This window comes from Triturus cristatus, chromosome 5_1 (genome assembly GCF_964204655.1).
Source record: "Triturus cristatus chromosome 5_1, aTriCri1.1, whole genome shotgun sequence".
NCBI lineage: Eukaryota > Metazoa > Chordata > Amphibia > Caudata > Salamandridae > Triturus > Triturus cristatus.
Window position 1 is genome coordinate 697,550,203 of NC_140587.1, and position 14,790 is coordinate 697,564,992.

Below are 14,790 nucleotides of genomic sequence, written 5' to 3' on the forward strand. Positions count from 1 at the left end.
GGTCTTTTAATAAAGTTCCGCCGAAACTAATTCACTCGCATCACCCCGGTTATCACCCCGGCTACACCCGACGGAGTACTTTCAACCCATCTCACTTTTTTAAGTAAGTCTCTTTGATGCACGCATTGACCGCTCATTCGAGCACAAAGCTTCACTGAAATTATGTGTTGCTGTTTTTCCACAGACTTTTACCACGGGCACATTTGGTTATACAAACGCTTATTATCTTGGTGAACTTTGGCAAGTACGCGGCTTGTTAACTCGATTACACTCTAGAACTCTGGTCGCTTAGTCTATCACTGTATCCCTATTCTTAATGAAACGCTCATTTTGATGCCGACACATTTGCGTGGCTGCATGTAACTTCGATCAATCACAGTCACAGGGGTTCACTCAACACGCGGTTTATCGGTACTTCGCCACCAAAGCACTACGTTTGTTATCTCCACAGTATTGCTCACGCTAACCGTCTGTTGCACAACGTTCACATTTTTGATCACGGATACACGTTTATCTTCCTATTGGCACCCCCGATGGAAATTATGGGAAATTGGTTCATTTCTGAGAAACACAGTATCCACATCTGCTCATCTTCACTAATACACGAATAGCACTAACACATTCTGCGTACAGTTACAGCATTGTTACACACACACTACTGTATTTTTCTTGTGCTGACACCCTGTTTCCTTGCATTTACAGCATATTTCCCCTGAAGAAGGGCTTTCACGCCCGAAATGTATTGGGCAACTTGTTACTTTGAATGAATATGAATTCAAAGCACGTACCATTATGTTACCATGAGATGATTCACCTTACAATCAAATAAAAATGTAAAGATTGTAATATCGAATTGACTTTGAAGAACTTATTATTACAAGATTAACTACTGAACTCATTCTTCGAGTGCATGAGGGAGACACTCTCTTAGTCTAAGAAAGTGCATTTGCATCTTATATGGGGTGTAGACACCCTAAAGGTAGGTAGCCCATTGGCTACCACCTGTCACTCCTTATAACACCCCTAAATTGAGTGGTTAGGTGGCACCCCTTAACACAAGAACTCACATTCAATGGATCAACAGAAGAAGGAAGAAGAAGAGTTATTGCCTGGCAAGAACTGCAGCAGAACTTTGGCCTTTGGCGCAAAACCCTGCCGTCCTAAGCCCTCTCTCGACAATCATGACAGAGTGACTCGTCCTGCGAGCTGGAGAACTACCAAAGCCTTAGGTAGCCTGCCAGCACTTCATCAACCACCGAAAGTCTAACTTTGAGTAGAGGAGCTACTCTCCTGCAGTCCGCAGGCACCAACCAGCCGAGTCCGGTCCACCACCTTGCAGCTCCCCAGCCCGACCGATGCCACAGACGACCAGGAGAAGGTACTCGTGCTCTGGAAGGCCAGATCTGTCTTCCCACTGAGTATGAAGACACCATGGCCAGCTGTGCTGCACCAATCCCCAAGGTACTGGACACCCCGCACCAGACACCAGCAGCGAGTGTCCAGAATCTCACTGTACCAGGACCAAGCAGCCGCTGAGGGATGTCTGCATTACTGAGACCTACTACGAGAGTGGCCCTGCTGCCTTGATTTCTCCTCTTCCAGCTGTTTGTCCCTGGCTGCGAGCACCCAGCCCAGCTGACAACCCCCTCCCCCCCCCCCCAGGTTCCGAGCCTCCCGGCCCGGGCCTCATCGAGCTGGCTGCGCCTCAATGCTTGAAGACCTCTTTTGACCTGAGCCCCCGTTTGGAAGCCATCTGACTTGCGTGCAAGTCCCCCTGACCAGATTCTTTCTAGGTGGCCACCCCTTCTCCGAAGTGCGCCAGCTACCAGCCTCACCAGCACCTTGCTCCTGGTAGAACCCGGGCGGTTCCTGAAGAACTGCTGATAGTACTGTGAACCTTGGCCCATTAGTATATTGATTCCAGAAGGTGAACCCTGCAACCATCTGTACTTATTTTTATGCACCTTTGACTTTTCCACCTAGAGGATTGCGTTGTGCGTAAAAGCACACAGGTTTGAACGTTTTACTTATCTGTGAAGATTTCTATTGAAAACTGTACTTTCCTTTGAACAATGTTCTTAAGTTTAAAATCTACATAAAGAGAAGCGTTATTTTTCTAATTTGGTCTCCGATTTATTCTTTGAGTGTGTGTCTCATTTATTGTCTCTGTGAGTACAACAAATGCTTAGCACTACCCTCTGATAAGCCTAACTGCTCGCCCACACTACCACAAAAGAAAGCGTTAGTATTATCTACTTTTGCCTCTGTAAACCAATTGGGACCCACTTGTCTCTCTGCACAGTGTACTTTGTTTTAGAACACTATATAGAGAGCCAGCTTCCTACAGGTGACCTCTAGTTGCATTTAATAATAAACCTAGTATTGGCAACAGTACAGATTTATTAAGAGAAAGTGTTTGATACCAAACACCATAGGTTTCAGTAAAGCCATCATGTAGTTGGCTAACTTGTAATGGCCAGTGCCCAGTACATATACTGAAGATGGCTTGCCTGTTAACTTGTACCATCTAGCAATTGAACTAGATAGTACAGGGGCATATCTGCTACTGCAGGTATGTCCTTATATTTAATATAATGCACCCTGCCTTAGGGCTATAAGGCCTGCTGTGGGGGTGACTTGCATATATTATATGTAGTGACTTAGGCAAGGCACACAGTGAGTGTGCCATATCATGCTTTCACACATGGTTTGCACCATGTCATGCAGCCTACAATGGCAGTCTGCATGCAATTTGTATGGTATTCCCTTAGGGTGGCATAATACATGGTGCAGCCCTTAGGGACCCTCTTTTGTATCCATGCCCTAGGTACCAAGGGTACCATTTACTAGGTACACACAGGGGTGCTAACGTATGTACCAATTGTCGCGCAGTCAGACCATTTTACCTTATCTTTAGGAAAAGAACACTGGCACTGGGGCCTGGTTAGCAGGGACCTAGTGCACATCAGTTGAAAATCATCAGTTCCATTGGCAAAAAGTGTGGATGACCATGACAAAAAGGGATACTTTTCTACACCTCCCCACACAGCTGCAGACCATCACCTCACTTCTGGAATTCCAAAGGGCCCTCAAGACATGACTACTCGTATTATCATTCTGGGACACGCAAGCGCCTGAATACCCTATTGGGTGTTTAGCAGCGCTTTATAGATCCTGATTGATTGATTGATTAATTGGTGGTTATATTGATGTCATGCATGTCCCTGTGCAGCATTTTCCACCTTGTGTATTTTGCTAGCCAGTTGTGCGCAGATGGTAAATTTGATTAAAATACATTTATATACTCTGAGTATGGTTGAAATATTAATGACCTGCTGTTTGACTAGCAGTGGACTTCTTCACAACTCGATTTACACATTGGACAGAAAACTGATGCAGCTTATTTGAGACTTGATTTCTTCTCCGTGGCTGAGCACTGCAAAGAGGTATCAGCAGTGGTGATCGTCTGGGATGACCATCAAACAGTCTCAAGTAGCTTTGCAGAGGCACAGGAGTGTTAAAGTTAAATGTTACCGTTGCAGTATGCGGAGGAGTGACAAGCTGATATCAGGCACCCTTCCCACTAACTACTCCTCTGAACAGTTTAAGAAGAGGAGCTATGCACACCAGGTGACCTACAGCCACCTTTGCATGCAATATGTTTATTTATATATAAAGTTTTATATAGCGCAAATATGATCACGAAGGATATCAGAGCGCTTTACTTTGGAGGGAAAGAAGGTAATAAATGCAGTATCGACATCAGATAAGAATACCAAAACAGAACAACCACAAAACAAAAGGGTTCAAAAGAGAGTAATACAATAACTGGTACATAGCGAGCTAAGAGGGTAGCAAAAGATAGTTAAAAGAAGAGTAGCACCCAGTGCAGGTCGCAAGGTCCAGTGACTTAGAGCAGATGATCCTAACCCATTTAAGGTAAGAACTTGTTCATAAGGAATCTTTTAGCCTCCAATTTGAAAACAACCGTGGAGGAGATTCTGCGTATTTCGGTGGAAGAGAGTTCCAGATCTTCGGGGCAGCGCCGGAGAAAGCTCGGTGACACGTTCTCTTTTTGCGAAAGATCTGTGGTTTCAGGAGGAAAGAGTTACCACTTCTTGAGGGTCTACCACCTCCATATAATTCAAGCTTTTGCGCTAGGTAACTGGGGTTTTTAAAATAGAGGGCTTTTTGAGACAGATAGGCAATCTTTAGCTGAATTTGTGCTTCATAGGGCAACCACTTAAGGTATTTTTTAGGATTGGGGATATGTGTGCATTTCTTTTGGTACCCGTAACCAATCTGGTAGCAGCGTTTAATGATGCCCTTAGTGGGGCCAGGGTATATTTGGGGAGGCCACAGAGCGTAGCACTGCCATAGTCTAGTCTCAGCAAAACAAGCGCTTGGACCACCTGATTGAAATCAGCTTGTGGAAGGAATATTTGATGTTCCTGAGTATCCTCATCAGGTGATTAGCTCCCTTACACACATTGCTGATATGATTTTTCATGTTAAGATGCTTGTCCAGGGTGATTCCAAGAGATTTGGCAGAGTCAATAATGAGGGCTGAGCAGTTGAAGGCAGTGAGGGGATTCATCCAAAGGTCTAACTTGGGGATGTGATTCGGATGAGAAATGAGAAGGAGTTCTGTTTTGGAGGTGTTGAGCAGGAGGTGGTTCTCGGTTAGCCAGTTTTGAGTAGACGTTAGAGTAGTGTTGAGTGAAATGAGGTTATCCGGGGAGGAGATTTTCAGATAAAGTTGCGTATCGTCCGCATAAATATGGAAGAGAATGTTCGTGGAATTTAGCGCATTAGCTAATGGTTCCAAGAACAAGTTGAAGAGTATAGGAGATAGGGCGGACCCTTGGGGGACCCCCATGGATACTAGAGAGGGCTGGGAGAGAGAGGGTTTTGCCTTGACTCTTTGTGATCTGTTGTGGAGGAAGGACGAGAACCATTGGTACACCCGGCCAGAGAGACCAATCCTGTTCTTCAAAATGAATAGGAGGTTGTCGTGATTGACAGTGTCAAACACGGAGGAGAGGTCAAGGAGGATTAGGAGGAAGGATTCATTTTGGTCAAGCATTTTTAAAATGGCATCCATAACATGAGTGAGAGCCGATTCAGTGCTGTGCCCACTCCGAAAGCCAGATTGATGCTGGTCTAGGAGTTAGAAATCCTCGTTGTTAGCTAGGAGTTGAGATTGAAGACATTTTACCAGGAGTTTGGCTAGGGTGGGGATGTTAGAGATAAGGTGGAAGTTGTTCAAGTCAGCACTATCTGAATTTGTTTTTTTTAGTATAGGTGATACCTGAGCTGCTTTTAGGCAATCTGGGATCGTGCCTTGTGACAGTGAAGCGTTGACAATCTTTGTCCAGATGGGGATGACGACATCCTAGATTTGAGAAAAAAAAGGAACAGTGGTATGCTTTTAAGGTTAACTAGCGCCACTAAGGAGAATAGCACATGTCACTATCTTGGAATTTCTTATCTCGGAGATGGTGCTGCAAGGTGAGGAGAGCCACCAACCTCCCCAAAATTGAGGCCTAGGCCAGCTGAATAAATAACAACCCCCAGCACAAGTCGAATGTGTCTCAAAATGTGTTTTACAGTGCACAATATCAGCACAAATTATACAAAAATTATTAGGATTCTTGCTTTCTTTCTTCTTATTTCCTTTTATTTAGTTGGTCTTCAGACAGCCGACACGTGTTTCGTTGGTTACATGGGGAAATTGTCCCGCGACTTTTTCAAGGCTGCACAAATACAAACAAAAAAAACCAATGTACTACCTTACAGAAACAGGAGTACAAACACTTAAACCATCTCATAGTGTGAGCAGTGAACTTAGGGTAACTCCAATTCCCATGCACAAGATGGTTAATAACTCGCAGATGTCACAAAGATGTCCCATTGTAAATCAGAAATACCGACTATAAACAAAAGGAAGATGGAGGAAAGGAAAGACCAAAAGTAAAATCTGTGTAAACCAAATGCACGTCTATATCTCCATGTGAAAAATTCTTAATCTAGATATGCAAGTCAACAGGAAATTGTGACTGTGAATCAGAATATGCGATTAAAATGGAAGGAATCCTAAAAACTGATCAATATAGTGAGGGACGAAAGAATCTTATTGGGTCCCTATATAGCCCAAGCTGTGAGAAGGCGCCATAAATACCTATGTCTTCTTGGTAGAAACCTCGGTAAATTCAATGATAATGCATGGTAAACATATTATTCAGCCGAATAATACACACTCTAATGTACATAGTGCATGGTCCACACTAAGTACCTACTTCCTTTGTGGTGATAATTCCAACCCACAAAGGGTTTCAGTATCTCGCGACGTCCAAAACAAACTGTTTAAATATATCCAGGGATCCTGATATGTCCCACTATCACAAGCTGGAAGAAAATCAATTTCAGGAATAGCTCAGAGTGTCTATGTACTCCCAGATCAGTTCAAGACTGTAGTGCAACAATCTCTACCCAATACAGTCTCGTGTGGATTACTGCTCCTGTTATCTACTATGCGACTATAAATATTCATCCTCTGAGAAAATTAATAGAGCCATATTTGCTTGAAACCACCACCTGCTCAAAGTCATGTAAAATAAAGGCGGTGGTGGTTCCGTACAGCCTCTAAAAGCATCTCTATACTAATGCCAGCCAGTACGCCTCATTGCGAGGCTAAACATAATTTTACTTCCTGATAGCTCCTTATCCGAGCGCACACCCCAAACGGGAAATATAATTTCATTCATTAACATATCATGCTTTTTCCCCTTTCATGATGTTTACCATCGCAATCAGGCGTACTGGCTGAGGTGCTTATAAAGGCCGTACGCAACCACCACGCCTTTATTTTACATGACTTTGAGCGGGTGGTGGTTTCAAGCAAATATGGCTGCTAATTTTCTCAGAGGATTAATATTTATAGTCACATAGTAGATAACAGGAGCAGTAATCCACACAAGACTGTGTTGGGTAGAGATTATTGCACTACAGTCTTGAACTAATATGGGAGTACGTAGACACTCTTTGAGCTATTCCTGAAATTGATTTTCTTCCAGCTCGTGATATTGGGACATATCAGGATCCCTGGATATATAAAAACGGTTGTTTTGGAAATTGCGAGATACTGAAACCCTTTGTGGGTTGGAATTATCACCACAAATGAAGTAGGTACTTAGTTTGGACTATGTACATTAGAGAGTGTATTATTCGGCTGAATAATATGTTTACCATGCATTACCTCTGAATTTACAGAGGTTTCTACCAAGAAGACATAGGTATTTATGGCGCCTTCTCACAGCTCGGGCTATATAGGAACCCAATAAGATTCTTTCGTCTCTCACTATATTGATCAGTTTTTAGGATTCCCACCCATTTTAATATATTCTGATTCACGGTCACAATTTCATGTTGACGCACATTTCTAGATTAAGATTTTTTCACATGGAGATATAGACGTGCATTTGGTTTACACAGGTTTTACTTTTGATCTTTACTTTCCTCCATCTTCCTTTTGGTTATATTCGGTATTTCTGATTTACCATGGGACATCTTTGTGACATCTGCGAGTTACTCACCATCTTGTGCATGGGAATTGGAGTTACCCTAAGTTCACTGCTCACTCTATGAGATGGTTTAAGGGTTTGTACTCCTGTTTCTGTAAGGTTGTACATTGTTTTTTGATATTTTTTGGTATTTGTGCAGCCTTGAAAAAGTCACGGTACACTTTCCCCTTCTAAGCGATGAAACCCGTGTCAGCTGTCTGAAGACCAACAAAATAAAAGGAAATAAGAAGAAAGAAAAAATCTTAATAATTTTTGTATAATTAGTGCTGACAAATTTTGAGACACCTTCGACGTGTGCTGGGGATGGTTATTTAGACATCCTTGATTTGTTTGAAGATAGAACGAGGCAACGGGTCGCTGAAGTGATTAGATGGGTATATACTCTGTATGTGAATTAGGAATGAAAGCGGAAGAGAAGTGATTGTTGTCAAACCAATTAATATTGATGTGATAGCTGCTCCGACTTCTACCCGAGCCTGCTTCAATATAGAGGATATTAATAAGTCCTCTTCAGACTCAGCTACCGCTTCTGCCATTTAAAAGGAAAGGGTGTCTCAGTTTTCAATTTTGCAAAGGAATAATTGCTCTGCTCTTTCTTCTGAATCACTGCAGCTGTTTGGATAAGGATAACTGATGTTGTAAATGGCTAGTCTGATTTGATTTCGAGGGGGGCAGGATGTTAGCACTATCATTTGTCCTTTAGTTCCCTATGCACAGTGTATTGTTTTGTCCCGGACGCGCCATGCATTGCTTAGCTCTATTGGTGTTGCATGATTTCCTTGGATGACTAGCCTTTTTCAGTTCCATCTACCAAAGAGGTAGCGGTTTGGGACTCATTGATAAGGTAGGTGTAGAAGTTCCAACAAAACATGAGTCTTCACAGCAGCTAAGGTGGAAGCTTCTTTATTCTAGTCATCCACTCTCCGCACAATGAATCATCAACATTCTCAGGCCAGCCATTGATGATAAGGTTTTTTAGGATACTCATATCCGAGTCTCTTGACTCACACTCTTCCCATTCTAGTTTAGTTAAGGAGGGGAGGTGCGTGGCTAAAATAGGAACGTCAAGCTGGTCCTCCCAATGGCTAACGTCGAGAGGGGACCTCGACGGGCAGTCCGCAACCACATTCTCAGGACCAGGTAAGTATTCCACTCTGAAACAGTAGTTTTCCAAACCCAACACCCATTTGGCTATGCGTGGGGATTTGTTTTGGATGTTTTTCGATGAGAAAATGAATGTCAAAGGCTTGTGATCTGTGCGTATATTGAATTTTATTGCCCATAGAAAAAACTTAAAGTGATTCACAGCCCAGTAGCATGCTAACGCTTCCCTCTCGATGACGGAGTAGTTGCATTCAGAGGGGCTGAGGGACCGGGAGGCAAACGCTATTACGGTTTCACCATCCTCACTTTTTTGAGACAGTGTCGCTCCTAACCCCTTGTTGGATGCATCAGTGGTTAGCATTGTGTTTTTTAGAGGGGTCGAAGGAGCCTAGAGCAGGAGACTCTAAGATGCGTTTCTTCACCATGTCCACCAATTTGTTGTGTTTGTCCTCCCAGGTCAACTCTTTGCTTTTTTTCCAGGAGGTCCCGCAAGCCATCACACAGATCTGAAAAATTCTTTACATATTTGGCCATATATTCAACCAACCCTAAAAAGGATTTTAATTAATCTTTGTTGGTTGGGTATGGAGCATCCTTGACTGCTTGTATTAAGCTGTACTTGGGCCTAAAACCTTCATGGGAAATAGTGTGCCCCAGGTAGTCTACGGAATTCACCTTGATCTTGCACTTGTCTAACTTAACGGTTAACCCTGCTTCCATGAGTCTTTGGCACACTGAGTTAAGGACGCTGTCATGTTCTTCCTCAGTTGGACCATACATAAGTATATCATCCTGGAAGCATAGAGTGTTGGATATGCCTCTAAGGATATGTTGCATGATCTTTTGAAAAATAGAGGCTGCTGAGGCCAGGCCGAACAGCATTCTGATATACATGTAGGCACCGAAAGGCGAGGTGAATGCAGTCAACGGTCTGGACTCCGGGTGTAACTCCACTTGATGGTAGGCCATTGAAAGATCAATGACTGAAAAAAAAACTCGCCCTCCCCATGGTGCTTAGCATCTCATTTATATTAGGCAAGGGGGAACCGCTCCACCCAGATGTTTTCATTAAGACTGCGCAGGTCCACACAGAGGCGGATACCTTGCCCATAAGCTTTGGATGCTAAAACTAAAGGTGCCAACCATTCAGATGAGTCTATGGGTTGGATGACCCCCATTTCACATAGCTTGTCTAACTTAGCTTTGAGAGTTTCTCTCAACCGAAGGGGTACCTGGCGTGTTTTATGCACAACGGGTTTAGCGCCCTGTCTGACTTTGATTTTATGTTGAAAGTCCTTCAACTTTCCTAACTTATCAGCAAATAGATCAGGAAAGGAATCCCGCAAGAGGCTGTTGCTGTTGGGAGTTTCTACTAGAATAACTTGGTTGTCATTATTGGGATCAAGTATGATTCCAAGCTCTTTCTGGTGTTTCCAACCCAGGAGATTTGCCCCGCTCTCAACTATGTATACTTTCCCTACCGTGGATCTCCCTTTAAAGTTTATATGGGTTTTACTAAGCCAACAAGGGGAATGGGATCCCTGGTGTACCCTTCTGGCGATATATCAGGAGGACTCAACTCAAATTTGTTTCCACAGAGGGATTTCTCAAAGTCCATAATGTTGATCAAGGTGAATGGGGAACAAGAGTCTGCATACATTTCAATAGGCTTGTTGTCAATGTGTACAGTACATTTACGATAGTTGGGTTTGGAGGGCTCTTCACTGTCTTTTATTTGAAAGATGAATTTAGCACATGGTTCATCCACTACGTTGACTACTTTTACTGAATTGGCAGTTCCATCCCTGCAAACTCTGGCGATGTGCCCTCTTCCCCATTGCATTTTTTGCACAAAGCACTCTTAGCTGTGCAGAAAGGGCTGTTAGCCAAATGATTGCTGCTGCCACATCTAAAACATTTAAACCCCTGCCTGTCCTTCGTGGATTTATTGGTTGCCAGTTCTTTGTTGGTAACTTTGAGTACTTCACCGTTAGGGGCTTCAGCTGGGACAGAAGCCACTACTTCCTCCTTGACTTTCATTTCCTTTATGCATTTAGCTGTATGCTCTATGGATTGCGCTAAAGATATGACTTCTCTCAATGTGGGTTTTTTTGCGAGTAGTTTCTCTTGCACTCTGCTACTATTAGTGCACCTGACGAGTTGGTCCCATATCAAAGTTCCCCAAAATCACATAACTGGGTGAGACCTCTAAGGGCTGCAATGTAATTATTGACTGACTCATTTTTACTTTGCACTCTGCTAAAAAATTTGTGGCGTTCGAGGACCACATTGACTTTATCCCCATAGTGTGTCTCTTATTTCATGGGAGTAATATCATACGCATCTGATTCATCATCCTCCTCCAACTCTGGCTCGGGTAGTGTTTCATATACTTTGTGTCCATGAACACCCAAATTGTGTAACAGAATTTGCTGTTTGCGTAATGCAGAGAATTTTTCTCCTCCCATCGCTATGAGATAGGACTCAAACAATTTGGTCCGGTCTTTCCAATGAATTTAGGGATCACCACACTAATTTAGGAAGGATGGTGGTTGGCATATTCCAGGTGTACCCATGATGTGGAGTAGGTAAAGGTAGGAGGGTGATTAAAAGAAGGTACGTAATTCTTAGACTTCCAGAGAAGGGTGTGTCACAGCTGGAGGTTGCTATGACATAAAGCAAGTGCGTATCACCACTGAAGATTTACCACAAGGGAATTGATCCACAGAATTGAGACAAAGAAATGATGAGTGTCACCGCAATCACTGGATGATATTGCTGTGAAATAAGGAAATGGCAGGTGTGCGTATCACCACAGATGGTAGACACGCACAGGAAGGATCCACAGTCTACTTTCCCTTTCTACTTTGCAGAGAGATGTATTCATCTGAAGAAAGGTTTGTTTACCTTTGTTAATATTTTTGGTGGATACGTAATTTTCCTCTAGTTTACTCAGCACCCTTCGCTCCTCTTTGAGCTAGTATCTTGATTAATAAGATCTCACATTATGCAAATGCATTTTATGCTGTACTTGTCGCTGCTGTGATTCTATCTGATAGAGACTTCTAGCTGCAGATTCTTTATCTTTGAATTTCCCAGGCGCAAGACTGGATCCGGAAACCTTTGCGTGCACAATACTCTTGCTGCCGGAAGTGGCATCACCATCACCTATATAGGTGCCACCCAGGCAAGCGGACGTCACTTCTTTTCTTTCCGCGTCATTGCTGATCGGGAAAAGAGCTACCCATCTGTCTCTTTTTGAGAGACTTTTTTCGTCATTCTGTCAAATATTTTTTCTTGTTTTTTGAGAATGTCTCCCGGTCAGTGCATATTAAACCTATAACTCACCCCTAAGGTAGGCCCTTCAGTCTAAGGCAGAGAGCATGGTTCTAAGTGTGTCGGTACACCTACATGAGCAAGTAACCCCTATAAACCCCGGACTCCATTCTCTGGCTTTGTAAGTGTGGGGCAGCCATTTTAAGATATGTAGTGGACACTGGCAAGTCGAGATGTCCAGCCACATAATGGCTACTTCAAATCCGGTCATGTTTGGTATCAAACATGTTCGAATGATGCAACCGCACCGATTGGAGTGTTAGTTGCATGATACCATGTACTGGGGGGCTCCTTATGCCTGCCTGTGTAGCCTTATAGGGTCTACCTGCCAGCTCGTGTTGCTGCAGACCCCAGGCACTGTTCTTCCCCCTTGCTGATGAGCTTCACTCGGACATGGGAAACTGAATAAAGGATTTCCTGTGAAGGAGAGGTTTGACCACCTCTCCTTTAGAATTAGGTAGAGTGGGGCGCTTCCAAACACCACCAGACTGCATTGAAGGGCACATTTGGTACCCTCCTTGCATGAACCAGTTTTGCCCTTTCCAGGAGCTCTTGGCTCCTGCTCTGAAACTACACAAAGGACAAGGGGCCCTAGGGAGGTGCCCAGAGCTTCTCCAGATGGCCACTTGAATCTGCCATCTTGAATCTTGGCCCCTGAAAGCATCTGACTTGCTAGGCCAGCTGAGTAGTGTCCCTGACCTCCCCTGTTAGGTAGGTCACCACATAAGACGTCCTTCCCTTCTTTTATGGTTACTTAAGGGCTCCCTTGAGGGTGGATCCTCAGATTCGTCTTGGACTTCGTCAAGATTCATGAAGACCTGTCTGAAGACTCTTCTGCTGTTGTACACTAGAACTCTGCTGCTATATCGATCAAGGACCAAAGACAAGACTGCTCTTAGTGGGAAGACTCCTGCTGCAACATCGTCTCTGTGCTCTTCCAAGTTTATGCATCTCTGTAGCTGTGCATCCTTAGAGTCAGCAAGGACGTTGCATGCTCCAAATAATGAGTCTCCCTTGGAGTGATGGAGTCACTTCTTTACATCTGCAGGCACCTCAACATCGACAACCGGTTTGATCCTGCTGTCCCACAGACATCTCTCTGCTTCGTAGCACAGGTAGTAGTTTGTTGGTTACCTAGAGTCCTGACCAGTCTTCCCTGCAACTTGGGAGACTGTAATCCCTCTCCAGCCGTCCTGAACCGCATTCCTGTGCATCGCGTCTGCCTGCCATTGCTTGTTGACTCTCCTCACTGAAGATCTTTGAGCTCCAAGCAGCCCCCGCCTCAAGCATTGCACAGCTCCAAGAACAACAACCTGCCTGCATCCTCTGAACTGTGGGCCTCCATCTTCTGTTGGCTGCTGAGGCTTCCCTGCTACTCCCTGTGCCTGCTACCAGAGGGTCCTCGAGGGGCCTCCATCGATTCCTGCTGGCTCTCATGCGTGCTGAGGGCTGGCCCTGACTTAGCCTTGCTGGCTTAGGCCCACAGACCATGCTGGTCTGCAACCAAGCACCTTTTTTCTTCAAACCGACTTTTACAGTTGCCAAGGTTTGTTGGTGGTCCTGCCACCCACTGACCTTCCTGCAGTCGTCAACCGTCGTGGGACATCAACACAGTTGTGCTACAGCAAGTACCTCCAAAAAGGGGTGGCATTGTGGTCCTGCTCCGGCTCCTCCTGGACACCTCTGGGTGATTTGGACTCTGTCCCCTCTCCTTTCAGGTACGTCTTGTCCAGAATACACGTTTGGGTTCCACCGTCCTGGTCCATGAGTTGCTGTAGCTGCCAGACTTCCAAGATCCTCCAACGGCTTCAACGGGCGGTTCAGACACCACTTCTCACCTATGCACCCCGGCTCCCTGGTGTAGGTATCCTGGGTTTCCATGGGTGGAGTGGCTCTACCACCCTCCGTGATCCTACTGGTGTCCTCTGGGTCCTTTTGGAAGTGTTCTGAAACAAAAATATACCAATCATAGCTTAACCTTTGGTATCCTATGGACTTTTGACCCGGTGTAACCACTCTGCACCCGGGCGCCTTGGGGTCCGTAGCTACTCACCTTTGGTGGTTCTGTTCTTCCCCTGGGCTTCTCCATCCTTGGATATCAGTCTCGTTTGATACTTAGCTCACATACCACTTTCTTAGTATATGGTTTGCCCCACCCTCATAGGGGCCCATGTGTTTTTCTATGCTACTTACCTGTTTTTGAAGTATTTCTTGTTTGTATTTGATATCTTCGGGTAGGAGGTATATCAAGTTAGTTATTATTTCCACCGTGTGGAACCGAACAAACACACCCAATGGCACCTAGGGGTACTGCTCACGCAAAATTTTACAGATCCAATCTGACGCCTGGGAAATTCAAAGGTAAGCAATCTGCAGCTAGTTAATGTCTTTTCCATATAAAGCGTTACTGAAGGTAAGTAACTTGTTCTTCAGTTCCACGTTGTCTCTCTCGATGAGGAGCGGAAAAAATCTCAGGAACTAATATCAGTGCACCGGTTGATGCTTACAATGCTTCATTCATATTACATCCAGATGCAGAATTATGGCTGAAGCCATGTGGCACCACCTGTCGGCACTAGAAATTAGTTCCTGGGAAAATATTTGTCTGAAGCTTAAAAGTGAGTTTTGATAAGGCAAGGAATCTGACGGTAGATTATATATTGACCAGGAAGATTGTTAATTAGTCTAAGTAACCTTTTCTTTTGGTGTGAGGATCGTGATCCTCAGAGTTTGGTCTCGATTAGTTGGAAATTGCAAACCATGTATT

The 14,790-nt window shown here is 44.3% G+C and overlaps 1 protein-coding gene across 3 annotated transcripts in view; it reads left to right on the top strand.

The window, feature by feature from the left end:
- PRKDC (protein kinase, DNA-activated, catalytic subunit) overlaps window positions 1-14,790 on the top strand; it is a 2,754,228-nt gene that overhangs the window by 1,447,905 nt on the left and 1,291,533 nt on the right. The gene's annotated exons all lie outside the window — the stretch shown is intronic.